Here is a 19,338-nt window from a genome sequence, read left to right as displayed (position 1 = left end):
ATATAAAATATATATAAAATATATAATCTACTTGTGAAAAAAATTAGATCGTATTGACTTGATTTTAAGTTCGGAACTTTTGTATAAGAACAGATGGGGAGAGAGAGTTGTGTAACTACTGATTTTATTTATAACTTAAATATATTATATTCGTACGACATAAATTTTTCTGTAATTAAAATTTTCGATATGTGCAATTTCTTTAGCAATAAACATTCCTGCAGATTTTTAAAGTTCTTGAATTTTTTATCTGTACAATTTTGTTCAAATAAATTAATACTTTTTCGATCTTGGATATCGAGAAGTTATGTAATCAATTGGCACGATTCAAAAGTGTGAGATCGAGATAATCTTGGCTAGCCCTTTGAAAGGGACTCGATATTTCTCGAAAACATTTCGAGAATCTACATGTTATTGATACATCAACAATTAGCGACTGAAAAATTTGCTACTGAAATCTCGCATTTCGTGCAATGTTTTTAAACTGTAAAAGCGCAAAAGTTGCGAGCAATTATCTCATTTGCCTATCAAAAGACACTCTTTTAAAGTTTTTGCAAAATATCTTAATGAAGTGATATTAAATTCTAGACAGAAAATGATTAATCACGCATCCTTTTATACTTTATTGGCTCCTTATATCTTTCCTCATATCGTTTTATTACTCTACACACAGAACAAAATATAACCATGGAGTCATGGTCGTTGCACAATTTATCGCGTTCAGAAAACGATCTTGTAATAAAGGAAAAAATTGTTCCTGATAAGTCAACTAGTTGTCGAAGATAAACCGAGTAAATAAATCTTGCCAGCCTTGCAAACGCAATGCGACGCGTTGGCACGGTCAGCATCGGTTAAGCGACATGGTCGAACCATTTTTCCGCAGGTAATTTATTTCATTAAAAAGTTCAGTGCACGATAACTTAAAGTTTCAACGTTTCGGCGTTCCTCTCTTTTTTTCCCTCTCTCGGTCTCTCTCTCTCTCTCGTTCGCGTAGCGATTCTTGCTGGCTCGTTAACGACTCGGTTAACCCGTGCGCGTTTTACCTCTCTCTCCATCTATCCTCTTTTCAGACCGATGCATAATTCAAGCGCGCTCTACGGTCTCCTGTAAGGCAAAAGGCATATACCGATCGATCCCTCGACCGTGTCCGCACAGCTTCTAACGCACAGCGGTACCCATTAATGATGATTTGTCGACCGAACCGGTGCGCGAGTCACAACGACAGATATTCTTTTATGCTTCCACAATTCCGCAAGAAAGTTTAGCTCGACGTGGGGTCAAAATTCCACGTGTTACATAATTATGGCTTTCAGTCTGATACGATCTGTCTCACGTCCGGTCCGCTACCCGTTTTGGATTCCAGATGTAAGTAGGCGATGAAATGTCGAGTAAATATTCCTTAATAAATTTGTGTGAGGCTTCTGAAGTTTTTGCATCATATCATCAATTGAGTTTTTCGAATGAAAATTACCATATGATGTTAGCTATATTTTTGCCGATAGATTTCAAAATTGAAAAATTTAATTATGTGGTAACTTTGCGGAAATGTGATTTTCGACACAATGATCGGACACAAATGATTATCAAAATGTATCAAACAATCTAATCACAGTGCTCTACTACAGTCGCGCAGAAATAGCTTCCCTCTTTTCGGTATCTCAGTCTGCTCGTCGGACCAACGTTTTTATCCTCGCAAAAAAATTTCAATCTTCTCCCAAACCAAATGTCCTCGATAAATTCTTTTTTACAGTGCATATACTTTCGACTCGCTTTCGAGGGTTCTCCGAGCAGGGCTCATCCTGGGCGGATCTGATGTCCCCTAGTATTCGGTCTGAGCAGGTTTGGAGAGAGGCAACAAGAGATCCGAGGATGAGGCACGATGAGGAAGAGCACAAGGACAAGAAGGAGGCGGAAGAGGGAGAGGGAGGAAGGACTGACTTTGTTGTTCGCAGGTTTACACGGCCAATCTCGCTTTGATGTCCCACCCCCTTAGTCTGCGGGCTCCTCTCGATCTTCCGAACAACGACACAACACTATTATGAGGGACACGCACTGGATGCGCAATGTGTGTCATGTACAAATACATACATGACACATTTATATGTCTGTGTATGCGAATATCATGCATGCGAGATTTTATTTTGATTTTTGATAAGTAACAAAAAAAATTCATGATTTTTTAGAAATAAGATCTGGAACTTTTTTTATACGCGTATACTTTATCTTATATAAAACTATATTAATTATAAAAAGCTAATTAAACAATAACGATTGAATATATACCATATATTTCCAGAGTATTTTTCTATAAAGAAAGACACATAAAGCATGTAATACATGTTAAATTCCTATTAACATGCAGTTTAATTACTATGTTTTTTTTTCTTCCATTTGTTCAATGTTAGTTCGAAAAGCAGCTGCGGCCGACAATGAAATTCTCAATTAATTGAGCGATTCCGCGCTGAAATCTGGCGACTTATATTGTCCAGATCGAGATGCCTGTTATTTTTAATTTTAACATTATCTCTCCCTTCTCGCGCATCGTTTACCACCAAATCGGTCGTCTGGATCGCAATCGCAAGCGCGGTCCATAAATTCAGTCGGTCCGACGCTGTTCGTGGCACGCAATCGAGAAGAACTCTCAAGGATTCAAGATGCTGAAAATGAAGGTAATTTCTCCGGACGGTTCTTTAGTTTGCGTGCCTCGAACACCTGCGACCTCGTATCGGCCAATCTTGTCCGCGCCCGGTGTCCCGATATAAAACCGACTGCTCGCCACTCGTACATCTCGCTCGAAAAAGTCGCTCTCCAGATTCTGTTAAGCGCGCGACAGCCATCGGCCAGTTATCTTCTCTCTTCGCAGGAGTGTCATATCGAATAATGTATGCTTCATGTTGTGAAGGATCGAGTCGTTCAACAGGGATCGGGACCTTGAATAATAATCCCGACTAGATTAAAATATTTGAATATCCTGGAGAAACTCTTTATTATTTTGAAATTCTCCATCTAAGATATCGAAAATTAGTATTTAAGGAAATTTTGAAAAAATATCAGTTAAAAATTATTAGTTTTAATTTGTAATCACAATAAGACTCGTACAATTTTATTTGTCGTTCAATATAATAATTATATAATATCGAATAATAAATAATTATGTAATATCAAAACTTAAATTTCTTTAAAAAAATTTGAAATATAGCGCAAAATTAAAATTTTTTATCAACGATTTATCACCTAAATTTTGAATAATATCTTGATTACGAAGTTGCGCACGCTCGTAACGTATTAACACACTATAAGAAATTAGAGCGTTTACGCTCGCGTCCATCATCGGCTAAGCGTTTTATGCGATCTGATGGGCGATGGGTTGCAAAATAGTGGCCATTCGCTAACTCACCGCATTTATTTATCGCACCGATACATCGCAGCGGCAATAAAGTACGCGCGCGTGACCGGAAAGCCTTACAAACAACCTGATCTTACAAACGGTAAGTTGCGAAACGAACGTAATCTCGTGCGTTTTCGCGCGCGGATTTCGTTCGCGTTTATTTATCCGTAATTCTACGTTAAAATTCGGGATTTTATGCAACACGGTCAACAATATCAACGTTGCATACAGGCCCGACTCTCAAAATACTTTTGACATTTACGCGACCGCATTCATTTAACCGGTTTTAACGCCTCCTTTTAATTTGTCGCGTTGATATGCATCTTCGTTTTCGATCAAAAAAGAATTGATCTTTCGCACGATGTAAAGACATATATTTTTTCTACATTATGAAAGGAAAATACCTTACATAAATATATATTATCTATAATGTTTCCACGGCTACATAAATAAGCATAGAGAAATTAATTTTTTATCTGTGGCAAAAAAAGATTAATCCAAAATAATCAATTCGAGTATAAATTATATTTCGCTATATATATATATATATATATATATATAAAATTTCCTACTGTCAAGCAGTGACTTAAATCCAGTCCGAGCGTATTTTGAATAAAAGAGGATTACGTTAAGAACGCGATATGGCGTATGATGTAATCTCTTAGCGGATAAGACTAAAACCTGACCAGAGCTAAAAACGAGAATACGACGAGAGTTGTATGTACACGTACATACACATGGCACATGGACGTATATACCGAGATCGGTGCAGTCTTCTCTTCACTTGTTGCGCTTTACGCGCGAATACAAGGAAGTCATATCGTTCGCCGCGACACGACGTTTCGCGAGCGCAAATTAATTGTCGACGTTACATTGTGTCGTTCTTAATTTGCCCTTATCGCGAAAGTCCGAAACATTCCATTACGACGACTCATAAAATGTTACTCTAATTTTCCATATCGAAGATTAGATAGCTTGCAATTAGCTTCAATGCACATTAACGATAGCTATTTCCTTGAGCGATATCTATCTAAAGCACTTTGAGACTGTAATACTTACAATTAGAAAAATTGATTTACGTGTACATTTATCAGCATACATTTCACTACAGTAAAGCGACGCTTTAATTCTTTCGAGAGATTTATTATTAATATAAACGCTTTATAGAAATTTATCAATATTATAATAGCAATATTATATATATTTAGCAACGTAACATTTTATAATTTAATGATATATGAAATAATGATCTAATAATCGTCGATTTCTTTTTCTCCGTCATAATTTTCACAAGATGTCGACATCATTAAAAAAAGTCAGAGTTTTATTTACGATTCAGCGCAACTATCTATAATTTTCCATCAAACTCTCGCTATACGGATCCAAGGATCCGATCTCGGCTAACGATATCCATTCCGAGACACGATCTCGTTACTTTCATTATCGCGCGAGCGAGCCGCGCAAGGCTCGGCGTGATGCGTCCATATACGTAATACGCTTGCCGTGCGTCGTGAACGAGGATCTCCATAAAGATTTTTATGGTGAACGGCGACGTGGTCCTGCGCGCGCGATCTCTCTCTCTCTCTCTCTCTCTCTCTCTCTCTCGCGTCTCGCTCGCCAGCCCTGACCGCAACTCCTCGTTCCGCGCGGTAATATCGCCGAAGATCGTCTCTCACTCGTAAAAGCCGACGAACACCGCGCAACGTTTTGAGAGAACGCTAACATTATCTATCTGATATCTGCTTGGTTTGCGCGCGATTATACAGCTCGATCATTTAACGGTACACGGGATTATTACGCGGTCTGACGGAGCGATCGTGAGAAATTCGATGCGTTGAATACATACATAGCTCATTTGCGCCTGCCAGATTTGGAATGATAACGCATGAAGATGCAATTATAGAGAGAAATGGATTATCATTGGACGGATTAAGACATCGGAATTAAAAAAATGTGTAGTAGTAAGAGACGAAGATAGTTAAAGCAATCTTAAGAATCATATAATTAAAGAGGAAGAAAAATAACAAGCCGTATCTGCAGGAAAAGCATAAATACATTTACAGCATACAATGATTTTAAAAACAAAACTATAATTTTGGAAAATGCGGAAAATCGAGTTGTATATAATATAAATCTTAACACTATTGTTAATATACATAAATTAATTAAGCAGGATAGCTTGTAGAATTGTCTTATTGTCTAAAATGTATACTGTAGGAAAAAATAGATTCTTATGAAGAAAATCTCATGGCATCGAGAGAGAGGAACGAACGAGTAATGAATTATACTGAAAGTTGTCTAGTAAGTGAGCCCATTCGTGCATAATCGTGCAATTAGTTTGATTGCTCGGAGGCAAAGTTTTTTAATAACGCGTAGTCGTTCACAAAGTTTCGCAAGGCAAATACATTATAGAAACCATCGCAAACCCGTGCGAGTTAGTTACGCGGGAAAATCTTCGCGCGCCATAAAGATTTTTACGGGTGCATCTTACGTGTCTCACTCGGTACTCTGATGCTCGTTTGCCCCCGTCGACCCTGACCGCAACTTACGGCGGTAATAGGATCAAACATCGCAAAAGCTCGTAAACCTCGATGAACACCGTAGACCGTCAAACAAGGGCGGAAGAGGAATAACATAGTCAGGGCAAAATAACGGCAGAATACACGGATCGTGCGATAATTTATGCATTGTCGTTTGCAACTTCATTAAGGTAATATATGTGAATACAAGACGCTTTCATAAATCGCTTAATAACCATAAGTCGTTGTTAACAATATACACAATTGGCAATTACGAAAATTATCTTAAGTGGATAATAATTAAAATACTTAATATAGATGCTTGTCAAAATTATCCAATACTTAAATTTAATTAATCTTGACGTATATATGTTTAATAAAATGTATTAATCTTAAAATACATTTTAGTATATTCCAATAATCTTTTAATATTTTGTATTTAGTATTGTCTCACCTTTCGATGTAAAAAATTGATATCATTCAAATAATTATTTAAAATATATAGACATTAAAATATATTATTTATTAAAATATATGTATATTAGAAACTCAAATAATTATTTAAAATATATATACATTTAAAATATATTTATATGCATAACATATATATATTATCTCACACGTATATTTACGAGAAAATGTATGATTAATAAAATTGTAATATATTATATTTATTTTTAAAAATGAGGTTTATAAAACTTAACAATATCATAATTCAGCGGGTCACCGTTTTTTTTCTGAAACTTTATTTTGCTCGTTAAGTCGTTAAGTCTGCCATAAAACAATCCCTAGGTTTATAACTTTATAACCGTTCTATACCGCGCGCAAGGTGCGAAACATTTCCCGTTATATCCGTTGATGCTATAAGCTGATGCGAGTTGCTGCACGTAGAGAGAGAGTAACAATACGAGATACGGAAACTTTCGCGCGTAATCGTCGAATTTGCACATAAATTAAAACTTAACAATATCATAATTCAGCGGGTCACCGTTTTTTTTCTGAAACTTTATTTTGCTCGTTAAGTCGTTAAGTCTGCCATAAAACAATCCCTAGGTTTATAACTTTATAACCGTTCTATACCGCGCGCAAGGTGCGAAACATTTCCCGTTATATCCGTTGATGCTATAAGCTGGTGCGAGTTGCTGCACGTAGAGAGAGAGAGTAACAATACGAGATACGGAAACTTTCGCGCGTAATCGTCGAATTTGCACATAAATCGGCGGAGGACGTCAAGCTCGCGTACACCGCACGATTTATCCCGCTTACCGGCAATTATTCACGCGCTTACACGAGACGATGCGACGCGAGTTTTCCGGACAGAAATTAATTCCGCGATAAAAATCTGCGCGATTGATAAAAAATTTTTACTGATTATTCTTATATGACAGTCCTTTTTACGCTCGTTTGTTCAGCGTCAAGCAACAGCATATCTCTGTCGCGGAAATATGATCGCAAATCGCAAGCCATCGTAAAGCTCAACGTGCACCATCGAAGCATAAAGAGAGAAAAAGAGATCAAGAATCTTATTGTTAGGGAGAGGAATAAATCGACCCGAGATAAAGGGAGAGAAAGAGACACAGAGAAGACGATATACTTTGACATTTATGCTTCCAATTACTCAAGTTAATTAACCGTCGCCATTAAATACTTAAGTCTTTATGGTTGGGTATGTGGATAGATAACACTTGGGAATGTTTCTTTCGCAATTAGCTGTAGTAACTTCTGCTTTCATGACGCGAAACTTATTTAGTATTTCGCTGAAACTATCAAAGCGCAATGCGTATGTCGAATTCATGTACAAATTTTACGGAATGCTATGATAAAAATTGTGTAACATTAAAGGTTCGATTGTGTTTCAACAAATTTAAAATAAATTTGATATTCGCAAAAATTTTCATCGGATTTGCAGAATCTTAATTATCAAGAAATCAAATTGAAATAAAAAAGAAATGTTTCATTAAATTTTTGTCAAAAACAGAAAATTGTCTACACATCAATTTAAAAAATATGTCTTTTTTATAATATTATATATTACTTTTCTCGCGCAAATGAATAAAATAAAATACTACAAAATTGCGCAAATAAGCGGCAAATCACACAATTATAATTATTACAACATTTAAACATTGTATAATTAGAATTTAGAAATGTAGTTTGGGAATGTGCAATCTCTTGGAGCTTCTACTGTATAAATTAAAGAGTTATGCGTAAGATGTGAATTTAATGTCTTATAATATCGATTTAATATGTCTACCTTATACATTTTTTTAAAGGTGCAATTGCAATAAAAATTAAAAACTTGTAAAATAATTTTTAAAGATTATGAAAAACCTACTTAATTATATTTTGAGTTAAATATAATTAGAAAAATATCTAACTTTATTTTTCTCAATATACATATGGAACTAATTTAGGAGTTAATATAGAATTAATATACATCTATACTAAATGATTAATAACAACATGTGCATATATCATATTACAATTATTATAATTGAAAAACAACACATGCAACAGACGGAATACGAATGCCCACATATTACAATAATTAACGTAACATAATTCGTATGATTACTATTAATACGAATATAATTCGTGTTAAGCATTGGCTCGTGTCATTACAAAATTTGCGAACATGGTAAGTCTCATTAAAAAGAAAAAGAAGTGCGTCGTGTCGTTGCTCGCGGCGCGATCGCTTTCGCGTTCTTTTAGCCGCGAGCGGTTTGAAATTTTTTTAAACTGCGCGCACGTAAATCGCGACGAATTTAATACTCGTCTTAACGCCCACGAATGGAATGCAGATTTATGATGGCAATTTATTACACATTTTAAAGCCGATGACGCGGAAAACGCGAGGGAGAGAGGCGGACGGTGGGTTTCGAAGGCAATCGCGTTCTCTCTCCTACCGTGAACGAAATCGCGAGAGATCGAAGCGGATTATCGCGTTAGCTCCTACTATCCCGACCTACACCCGAAGACATTCGATTCGATCGTCGAAGAAATCGCGTCTCCGATGAATGGTGCACAGCGGAGGAGAGAAAAGAAATGCGCGACATAAAGCGGAAAAGAGAATTCGTCGCTGTTCGAGCGGGAGTACTATATCGCGGAATCGACGATTTGAAATCCCGTAACCGGAGGGGGGAGGAAGAGATGACTCCGACAAGACGGAGACAAGGAGGAAAGGGGATAGGACGAAGTCGCGTATTAAAATCGGCATAAAACGTTATTATCCGCTGGCGTAATTCCGCGGTACCCCGGGTGGTAAGCCCCGACGGAATCGCAGTCGCCGGCATGGAAACTCCGCGAGCGAGAGAGGGTGAATTCCGTGCCGAACTTGGAGATAATGCACTCTCTCATTCCCCTTTATCTCCTCCACCTCTCGACTGGCCTCGGCGATTTGCCCGCACCCCGTTCTCCTCCGTCGTCGTGTTCCTTACTCTCCCCGTGCCACCTATAGGGCCCAAAGAGCGAAGAATTCGATATCAAATTCTTTTAAGAACCTGCGCACCGACGAAGGGAGGATCGAGGATGCCGCGAGGAGGGCAAGAAGATATTGCCGCATTCCTATGGTACATAATGAGCTGTGAAATTTCGAGAAGGTCACCGTCAACGGTCCGCCATCGGCCGCAGGAATTATATTCCTCGGAAAGCTAACGCGTCTCGGCGACGCTGGGAGAATTTATATAAAAATGGCTAGAGAAACTTTGTGTACGTTGAAACCTAGTGTACGTTTATTACATCTTGCGATAGAAAATCCTTAAGCCTTTTAATTTATATGAAATATGTAATTATAAAATTTTATCCCCCCCCCCTTCACGAATAGAATGCACATGCAAAAGACGGAAACGTCTAGTGACGGTAGAAGATAACAGATTTTTATGCCGCTCGTAACGACGACGTCTTCGATATCTACAGACACAAAATGACAATAGAAGATGATACTCGACGTTTTCCTTCGCGGAGAATGGATAAATTCTCGATTCTCTGGGGATATAAACAGTGAAATAACCGAGAGTTGTAGTTATAGACGTAGTATAAACAATTTCGAGGCGATGACATCGTGTAATGAAATCCCATATCGATTTCGAGAAATAAAGGCGGACGTCAATGACTAAACAATAGCGATCAAGGGAAGCACGAGAACGAGACGACCAAAATGACGGCATGCTTCGAGCATGTCCATCCGAGCGACCTTGAATTCTTGCCATTTCTCCTTTCTTCCGAACGAAATTAATCGAAGCCGCAGAACTCGATCATAAATCATATGCGTTTTAACTCCACCCACCGGTCGAATGATCTAACACCTGCACGTAAAGAGCTTTCCCAGCTGGCGAGAGATCGTAAACTGTCTTCCAGGACACGAACCACCGGGACGAACCGCGGTACCACCGGGATATCTCCCAGTACTCGAATGCCGTAAAACATTCTGCCGGTAAGCGTCTTTAAGATTCTCCTCTCGCTACAATCCGGCGCAAAAAGACGTATCAAATCTCGTAGTTTAAAAGTTCTCGCTTCATATACAAGATTAAACAAAGACAAAGCCGTTTTAATAAAAATATTTATTCGCGAGAAATAAATGATAATATATAAAATAATTAATTTGATATTTAATTATCTTAGAGAATAGAGAAATGCCAATATTTTAAAGTTTTGCTTTAATTCTTCCTCAAGATATACTTTAATACAGATTTCCTCTCATCTCTTTGCATAATAATTACGTTATAAAAATTTTATAATGTTTCTATTTTTTTCTTTTTTAAAATAACAAGTCGCTTACACGCACACAAATGATTTTATCAACGACTAATATATGTGTAGATATTATATGCAATTTTAGTCCATCCAATTTATTCTTATTACGAGCGCTGTCGTTGTCTCCATTCATGTCCGAAGTCGACTGCCGGATATGCAAGGACACAGATAAGTTTCTTCCGTAAGTACGCACGTAGCTCCGGGCGGTATGCATTATGCATGCCGCACCGGTCGCCGTTGATTGCGATTCGTACCGGGGCTACTATCGGTTTTACTTCCGCACGAAAAATTAGTATATTTTTAATGCATCGCCGAGCATGCCCGTCGCAGTAAGCTTGCGTTTCTTCGTAAGCTCCGTCCAAGAAATGAAAGTTTCGTTATGTGTTCCGTGACTTCCTTTCTTTTTTCACTTACCACTAGCCTCAAGATCCTCCTCCATGATTTGTTACATAAGAAAAGGAGTTTCAACGAGTTTTTCCATTACCTGCAACAGAAAGAGAATTCTTGGTTAATGTAAAATATTCAATGGTAGGATATAATACGGGATAAAATGGAGAGTTGACATAAAAAGATTTGTCGTTGCTATATCGTTATAAGTTTTACGCTAGAGAGGTTTTTTATTATCGGAAAAGATTGCAGATACTATTTTAATATTATTCATCACATTGAAAATAAATGTTAAAAGCATTTTTCATTTATATCTTTTTAAAATCTATAAAAAGGAATAATTTGTTAGAGACAAACTAGATTTCATGACAAATACAATGAAAAAATACCGAACACATTGCATCAACATTAAAAGCATTTTTTATTTATATCTTTTTAAAATCTATAAAAAGGAATAATTTGATAGAGGCAAACTATATTTCATGACAAATACAATGAAAAAATACCAAACAGATTGCATCAATATCAGTTAGTGTTAAATACTTCAATATTCTTTCTATGCCTAAACAAACTGTAGTGCCATAATCTGGAAAGGGATGGCAAATCACTATGCCGAGTTAATTAAACCAGGTTGTTAGTGCAACTCAATCCTGGCATTAATGTACATAATAGGTAACGGAAACGCGCTGCATTTCACCTGATCGCCCAATCTATTTCATTCCCATCACGTTGTTTAAACGCAAGCTTAATTTTAGCGGAACGACATGCGTAGAGTGGAACATCTTTCATTATTTCGAGCAAACCAGCAGCCGTTCCATCGCAATCGACTGTAATTCTTGTACAATTATTTGTTTTATCTGTTAACACTGCTTACATGCTAGTATCTGTAGGTTATCGATGTATAGACCACGTAATAATTCATCTTACGACTTTTCATTCAAAGTTGGAACAAGGATCGCGAAAGCGGGTGGAAAGTAGTTGCGGAGAGGATTATTTCACTTTGCGATCGTTGATTTCGATGCATTCAATATGCACGGATTTATGCAACTTTAATTATGCTCGCCGAGGCTATTTCTCGATGTCTTGTTGTTTATTAAACCTTTCTATATTCGCGTTTTCCTCAAGTTGCACCGTCTCTCTCGCACCCTCACAGCACGATGCTTTATACCTTTTACGCCAGCGTCGTCTGCCTCCCATCTCCGCTATCTTTCTCTGTCCCTATCCCTCTCTAGTACTTTTGGTTTCTCGCTTCGGCTCTTACGTTTATCTCATTCTGCGTTTCCTCCATCCTCTCGCAGCAACCCTCGCCGTCGACATCAACAAACATCTTGATTATACCGTGAAAGCCGCCTCGACTACGAGTCCTGACTAGAAGCTGGAAGACTCGCCCATCGGTGCCACCGAGAGGTTCCGCTCTTTCCTTTCCTCCTCCCTTTTCCCCGCGTGGTTCTTCTAACTTCGCCCCTCGAGTTTCACTCCCTTTTTCACTCCACAGCCGCCCTTCCTTTTCGTCCGCCTCTGTTTCCCTCAACCTTCGTAACGATGGAGAGCATACGAACACTGGAAGCCGCCTGGTAGTCTGGTAGTATTTGCATGCGAAATTAATGCCTTTCTATTTCGGTCCGAATTAAATGCAAGTTTGCATAAAGAAACGGCGATTTATTCGTTTATTCTTTGGGGATGAATAGGAAGGGGTAGAAGCGGCGACTGAGGGAAGCGACGAGCCAACCCCACCGCGGTCCTCTATCCACCCGAATCGAGTCCTCCAAACACCCTCGCAATCAAAACGAACGGCACAGTCGTTCCTTTCGTCTTTCTTCCCTTCCAACCGCGTCCCTCTTCTTTCGTTTTGTCGGTTTCTGTCCCTCGAAGAGGAAAACGGGGAGAAGGGAGAAAATAAAGAGACTCGAGGGCGCGGATGTACGGCACCTGCCCGCGTTTATATCATTTTATTCCGGGCATCCTTCGCCAACGGACTGGCGACGATCAAACGACGACTTCGTAAACGACGTTAAATCTCTTTCTTGTTACACTTCGGCTAACTTCTTGTGCCGGGGTCAGGTTGATGTATCATTCAAACATGAAGTAGATTGTTCATCGTAGAAACAATTTAAATAATTCCGAGAAGAATTTAAAGAAAAAAACAGAATCGATAAGAAAAGAAGACAATGAATGCAATTCAAATTGGCAGATTGCGAAAATTCTTATTAATTACTGATCTTTGTTAAACGAAAAGTAGAAACGATTGAAGTATATAATTGTAAAATCACTACAAATCGTATAAAATTAATTAATAATTGATAAGCATTATAATCACAAAAAATCAATTATCATTTATAAAACAATGCTATAACATCTTACTTTTCTTGAATCATATGTATTTCACTATATCATTAACACATTGAATGCCAAACCTAATTCGCTTGTCTTTCCGTTTACATCAGATTAAAATTCCCACTATTAGATCTCAATAAAATATTACATAATATAATCGAATTCTAAAAAATTATTATGCATCGAACATTTATTTCTTTCTGCCGGTCGCCGGTTTAACATTCAATGTGTTAAAGTGTTACAGCTGGACGTTTTATATTTAATAAAAATTTAATAAAAATTGGTATCACAGAATAGTATCACACACATATAAACACACACAGCAGAGGTAGGGAAAAAGAGAGTAAACGTTGATGATGGTTGTTGAGCGTTGCATACACGCGACTAAAAAACGACCTGCGAGTACACCTAAGCGCAACTACTAGCAATATATTACAAGACCTCGTTATTTTTGTTTCGTTTTCCATCGTTAGCACACGTATATGCATACCCATACTAATTCGAGATAGCCCATTCAGGATAAAAGTGTGCGAAAGCACAACTTTTCTTACTTAAATCGTTACAAACAAAGCAAAATTTTTCTAATGAAGCGTAGAATAATAGATGCAAATTTCTGTGAAATTTTCTGTAATGTGACATCTGATATTTGATACAAAAAACACCTAATATTAAATTGATTACTATATACTGCGCTTATTTAAAAAATATATTTAAAAAATGATACACATTTTTTTATAAAATATATAATATATACGTGCATAATAAAAATAATGAATTATCTTATTTTTATAATATAATAAAAGCTATTTCTATATTTCTACTTAAAAAAAGATAGCTTATCTTTTAAATTTTAAATTATTTTTTTGAATTTTTAGAGAATTTCCACGATCAAATGTATTGCCGAACGTCTATAATTTTTTTAACCAAGTTAATAATCAAGACATATGATAGTGTCTCACGCCACGTGCAGCAAACATTAATGAATATAAACATTATTTAATCAATAATTTTATAAAATAAAAAAAAAGAATTTTTAAATATTAATAATATATTAGCATATCTTTTCGTGCTCTTTCACTTTTATTCATAATCATTCGTATTTGTTTGATCTCAACCCAATACACATAGCGAATATTAATGAATATAAGCATTATTCAATCAATAATTTTATAAAATTGTCTTAAAAAATTTGTTAATATTAATAATATATTAACATCTCTTTTTTCACGCTCGTTCGCTTTCATTCATAATCATTCGTATTTGTTTGATCTCAACCCGGTATATATAACGTGCTGTTATATTTATACACGCAATCATCTTTTTGTCATGCGCGTAGCGAGATTCGAGCAAATGACAACAACACAGTGATGCGAGGCGTTCTGTCAACTCCGTGTGTGTGTCATTATCTTTTGAAGTATAGTCACGAGAAGAACCGGGAGACGCTAAACGTTATTATTTTCTACAAATCTGAAAAGAAATTATCAACGTGTGCAATTAATTAATATTTGCGATTAATGACTTGTAAATGAAACAATACTTATTTATAAAAGCAAATATTTCGCGTCATATGAAATAGAGATCGAAGTGACAAGCAATAAGAATTATAAATTGTTTCATTGCAATACTTATTTCAGACTATAGTTATTTCTTTAAATACATTTTGATTCAAATATATTTCGTTTCATGCTTTGAATTTTTTACCAATACGATACATATTTGTTAATCATTTTCGGATTAATTTGCTAATAATTTTCAAATTGACAACGCACGATAATATATGAATCATGGGATCAACTAATTAAAATAACGAAAAAAGTCATGATACATTTATTCTTATTAATATTTTATTAATAATTAATTTGAAATTCAAGGGATACACAGAATATTTTGTACCTATGATTTTTAATGTTTTGGTAGCAACGCGAATTATAACTGTCTAACTAACCAACATACATGTTTAGGTTTTATAACGTACAGCGCGTTATTATTTACATTCCACCGTGGATCGTGGCCTTGTCATACGTCATACGCGCTATGGAACTCGAGTGTGTAGGCAGCGCATGAGCTGCTTCGTGTGTCGTCGTATTATTTTTCGAAATGCGATCATTTCTTATAAAGTGAGCAACTCGTATCTCGTATTAGAGCAATTTTACTGTTTCGTATTATAATACGTAAGTAAAGAGAAACATAAATTAGAATTAAAGGTATAAATATCCGTATATTCGAAAATATAGATAGGTTAAGTTAGGTTAGAGTTGAGTTTGCCGATTGTTCGTATGATTTCGATCAAACGGATATCGCAAAATACGCGTTCTGACAAATTATAATGATGTATAAATGCCGAATTTATGTGCACGATTAATAAATATTAAAACATGGGATTAATAATAACGATTATTTTCTCTGATTAAATGTGACACGATGTCACTTGACTTTAGAATCGATTTGTATTTGCGCGACGTTTTATTAATAATCAAAAAACACGAAAAGCATATCGGCTTTATCTTGATATATGTAATAGTATGTAAGACAAGTTAATTACTAGTTAAGTAGTTAAAATCCAATATAAACTGGCAGAAAATATTGGATTAAAAGGAAGTAATATATTGTCAATAGATGACTTTAGATGACTGTAGATTTATTAAAAACAAAACAAATAGTAAAAGTAAAAAAGTAACAACGACGTTATATTTCTTCCAATCCATTATGTATATAATCAAAATATAATATAGCAGACATAGTAGATTTTCAAGGTATAAATCTCGCGAAATATACGTATTCGAATTATTAATCTCTATTACACAAGTCAAATAATCGTTATCGCGATACTCTTATAGGTTCTTCATCGCGGGAGTTAATTAATCGCGCAAGCTGATAATCGCTAATTGTAAAGTATTGCCATAACGAAAGAATAATACATGAAGTTAACCGCGTTTTTCGAGTGCCGAGTGAATCGTAACTTTTTTCTCGCATTGTTTTTTGTATCAAAATGCCGTGCAATCATTGTCTTCCGCTGATTAGCGCGCGAACGACCGTAATTAATTGTATTTTCGCGAGTGAATATTGTGTGAGTGTCACGAAGGAGCAATAAAGGATAAGAAATCCACGAGAGATCTGGAGTGACATCAGGCGATGACGAGCGACCTTAGGGTGAGTAATTTATATATAACTTATTTCACTTATTTTTAGTTGTAAAATTAACTGCTTGTTTATTTCCGCGATAATGATTGATTTTCTACATTATTTTGTAATATAATGCATATAAAATATTTTTAATTGGTATCCCGGCGTTTAGGTAGAGCAGATACCTATCGATAAGGTCGAAATCGTTTCTTAAATTCGTCGAAAATAATTTAAAATAAACGAAGAAAGCGAGTACACAATTACTTTCCTGCATAGAAAGTCCGTCTTTCTCAGGAATCATTTGCTATTCTCGACGTGACCTATCTTTGCTCGTAATATCGTTACGGTTACTCATAATCCTTAATGCACGTTTGGCAGACACCGCCGTACGCGAGGCAACTATTCGGAGAAAGCATAGTCAAAGAACCTCCCTCAGTAGTTAATCGCCTCCGCGAATTACATTTCATGGGTTCAAAAGAATTTTATGGCTATTCTTGCCGAAGGCGCCACGGGGAGCGATAACGGCGAAACTGTTGGAGAGAATTCTTAAACCAACTGCATCTTAGATAGGTAGCTCGCTTAAGCAATTTATTTACATTAGCCTCTGCGTGCCCGAACATTTTATGAAAAATGCAATCTTAAATTAATGTTGAAATTAATGTTCGTCGCTTCAAAGTTTTATGACTTAGCATATCGGTTTTAGATAAGTTGAGAAAAATTTGTTCTTCATATATGAGGAAGAATTTTTTTATTTAAAATCCATGTCTTTTTTTATTTGGACAAAAACGATAATATCAATTTATATTGTATTTTAATAACAATTATTGCAAAATTTATTTTTCTCATACGAAAATTAGAATCAAAGTAAATTTCCATTTAAAAAAAAACACTAAAAAAAAAAAATGTTCCCTAGTTTATTTCTCGCAAGAGTATCGTTTATCGCTCGAATGATTTAAGTTTTAATAATTCCGAGTCGGTCGGTAAACTGCCTATATCGCGTGCCATCGGGGCGACGGTCCAAATTGCAAAAATAAAAGGCAAACATTCCAATGGCGCTCGTAATCCGCGGTCGTTATCGTTGCAGTTACGCATGTGTTCTGCGTGACGGATTTTTATTACCGCACGTGCATACCATTACGTAATAATGTGTCGATGAGTGTACAAGTAAAAAGCTATGGTAAAAATCGGAGCAAGTTCCAAGATACGATCGTCTCGATCGATTTCTAATCAACTTATCGCTGTTTATAACTGCCGACTATATTCACAATCCTGTTAAGATCATTTAGAACACTTTGATTGAAACAGAATTTGAATATTGTAGTAAATTAATAGTTTTTGCATTGTTGAAAATATAAGGACATCCAATTCCATTTCTATTTACAAATACGTAAAAATTATTGGATTATGATACTTTCAAAAAATTTTGTAATATAATTATTATCATTCATACCCCTCCCCCCCCCTCCCCTGATTCGTGAGCACCAATTAAGTCCAGAGATTATTACGTGCGTTCCCCTTTCCATCGACGCCGACCGTAAGGCACTCGTATATATTAGGTTTATCTTGTCGTATTGAACTCATGCACGCACGTGCATGTGCATTGCTCGCATGGTGGACCCCTCGCGTGTGCCATGTGATCGGAAAATACAGACACGAGTCTCGGCCTCCGCGTATTCGCATTTGTAAATCGAACAGCTGATATACTCGACGAGCCTATAGGCGTGTATGCAGGTGCAGAACGCTATCCGCGTGTGCATTTTCTCAGGCGCGATAGATCTATTTATGTAACTTATAATCGAGGGGGGGGGGGGCTACTCTATTCCGACTTAGTTTAGAAGTTGCGTGCCGGATATATTTATAGACTCGGCGCTAATCGTTCCTTGGAATTTTATCACCGCAACTTGTTCTGAAACCAAGTCTGCGGAAACGGGCTTTAAACATTTATGACGCAGGTGTACCCGATGAAGAGCGTGTAGAGACGAGCGTATATAATCCCGCAATTCTTGTTTAGTTTGGAAACTCGACTACAAAGTCGAGTGATAACTTGAGAGATGGGAGAGATAAGTGAGATCTTGTAAAATTCCAACTATAAATTTTTGTATCAAAAAAAAAAAAAAAAATTCCATAATTTATAATCTGATAAAATCACACACATTGGCTAATATAATATAAATTATTTTTAGAAATTCGCTTTATAGTCCCTATAAAACGATAATTATGCATATGTTGCATATCGTCTTACACATTGATCGATAGATATTTGTCGAGTCGCTTAACAGCGTTAATTTAGAATGGCACATTGTCTCGGCGAAGTTACACCGGACTTGCGTCTTTATACCTCATTTGGCCGGTGATATCCATGTCGCCAGGATATGCGTAGGTATGCATGACGCACAGACGTATACATCTGGCATGCCGACGTATGCGCATATGCAAACTATACGCTGTGTATCGATACCCATATTCTGTCAACCACACGTACGCTACCACACGCGCAGCTGCAAATGCATGTCTGGCAGCGATGATCCGATAACGTTCGCTATTCATGAGAGCCTTATTAGCGGTAACGGACGTGCGCGTACGCATTAAGACATATATTTGGCAAGTCGTTAGTAAGCTCCGTGCGGGATCCGCGAACGGTATTGACATACGTGTTCGTATATATATAGGAAATTCGTCGACATCTTCCGATGCCAAAGAAACCAAAATTTACGTGCATCTGTGTGATAATTTACGCAAAATGCATTAATTAATAACAAAAACGAGTCAAAAATTTAATATATTAAAATTAGACATATTTTTTTACTTTATATATATTTCAATATAATTTTATAT

At 36.5% G+C, this 19,338-nt stretch overlaps 1 protein-coding gene across 1 annotated transcript in view; it reads right to left on the bottom strand.

The window, feature by feature from the left end:
• LOC115232817 (Krueppel-like factor 6) overlaps positions 1–19,338 on the bottom strand; it is a 337,553-nt gene that overhangs the window by 40,764 nt on the left and 277,451 nt on the right. The gene's annotated exons all lie outside the window — the stretch shown is intronic.

This window comes from Formica exsecta, unplaced genomic scaffold (assembly GCF_003651465.1).
Source record: "Formica exsecta isolate Colony F162 unplaced genomic scaffold, ASM365146v1 scaffold15, whole genome shotgun sequence".
Classification (NCBI taxonomy): domain Eukaryota; kingdom Metazoa; phylum Arthropoda; class Insecta; order Hymenoptera; family Formicidae; genus Formica; species Formica exsecta.
Note: the sequence above shows the minus strand (reverse complement) of the source record. Positions and strands in the feature narration are given on the sequence as shown.